Source organism: Dipodomys merriami, unplaced genomic scaffold (genome assembly GCF_024711535.1).
Source record: "Dipodomys merriami isolate MVZ:Mamm:240054 unplaced genomic scaffold, mDipMer1.0.p SCAF_507, whole genome shotgun sequence".
Taxonomy (NCBI): Eukaryota; Metazoa; Chordata; class Mammalia; order Rodentia; family Heteromyidae; genus Dipodomys; species Dipodomys merriami.
The window spans coordinates 495,187-496,618 of NW_027206077.1; the positions used below are offsets into that span (position 1 = coordinate 495,187).

Consider the following 1,432-nt stretch of genomic DNA (forward strand, 5'->3'; position numbering starts at 1 on the left):
CCCTGAGAAGGAGTGAGGACGTCGGGCTTCTACTCATGCCCAGTCTTGGTTCCTGGGTCGTCTCTGGTCTGCAAACTGCAGGATGAAGATGTCTGCTCCTTGTTGGTTCTTGCTGATGTTGTGTAGAATCCACTCACCCACTGTGTCTGGCTCCTTGTCCCAGACTCTCTGTGGCTCAGGTATGGTGCCCTGCGGTCACTGGTGGCTGCTGGTAAGCGCTCAGATGTCTCTTCTTGCCTGGGTTTCCCCTCTCTTGCCTAACTCTCTGTCCTGTGATGGCACACTTGGTGTGATTCTCTGGCTTAGGACTATTCATTGGAACTCTAAAACTGCTTTCTATGGGAGAGCTTGTTCAGATTCCAGCTTCTCCTCTGCCATCTTCCCGGAACTCTTCTCATATTCCTGTACATTTAAAACTGGCTAAGATTATGATGCTCAACAAGAGTTTTATAGGCTATGAGTAGTCTTTAAATTTACACTCTAAGATTACTATATATGTCTCATCTCATCATCTGCATACGGTTTATACAATCATTTTTGTTCCTCGCTAACATATTAAGTAAGGAAGCCCTAAAGTTTTAACAGAAACTGTCTTAACTCTTTGCTGTTTCTTAATACAAAGATTTTGCAACTTCTCATTAGTAAAGTTTCTATAAACTCTGAAATGTACATACTTAGTAGTATATGTCTGCTACCATAAATTTTAATACTTTATAGAAAAGTTATATGACCTACCAAACAATCTTAATTTTGGCATATAAGCAAATTCCCAAAATTAAACATATTTAAAACATTAAAACTTAAAAAAAAATAAAAACTTAACACTTGCTGCAGTGTTCATTATGATAGGTGTCTTGTATAGACTAATTGAAATCCTCCTTCTACACATCTGTTGCACAACAAATATCTGGAATTATTTTGTTTTTGACATATCAATCTTGACTTTAGTCTTAAATGTGTGCTTATGTAAGAAATACATGCTTCTAAAATTTCACGACCATTCTTGTGAACTTACTTTTTGTTAAATTGTCTAGTTTAAGAAAATCAGTTCCACTTTATATTTAAAAAATGTTATGTGCTCAATTCAGCAGCATATACACTAAAATTGGAACAATACAGAGAAGATTAGCATGGTCCCTGTGCAAGTATGACATGCAAATTTGTGAAGCGCTCCACATTTTTACAATAACAGATGCTGGAGGGGATGTGGCCAGAAGGGAACCGTACGTCATTCTTGGTGGGAGTGTAAACTTGTTCAATCACTTGGAAAGCAGTATGGAGGTTCCGTAAAAGATTCCACATAGAGCTCCTGTATGACCCAGCAATACCACTTTTGGCCATTCACCTAAATAGTCAGCAACAAGACCATATTAAAATTGCCAATACAATTATGTTTACTGCAGCATTATTTCCCATAGCTAAGATATGGAAC

General features: G+C 37.8%; 1 non-coding gene across 1 annotated transcript; it reads left to right on the forward strand.

The window, feature by feature from the left end:
* Positions 1-1,075: 1,075 nt before the first annotated feature.
* LOC138810719 (U6 spliceosomal RNA) lies at positions 1,076-1,182 on the forward strand. The gene has a single exon (XR_011367231.1). It is a non-coding gene; the product is annotated as a U6 spliceosomal RNA (small nuclear RNA).
* Positions 1,183-1,432: the final 250 nt, after the last annotated feature.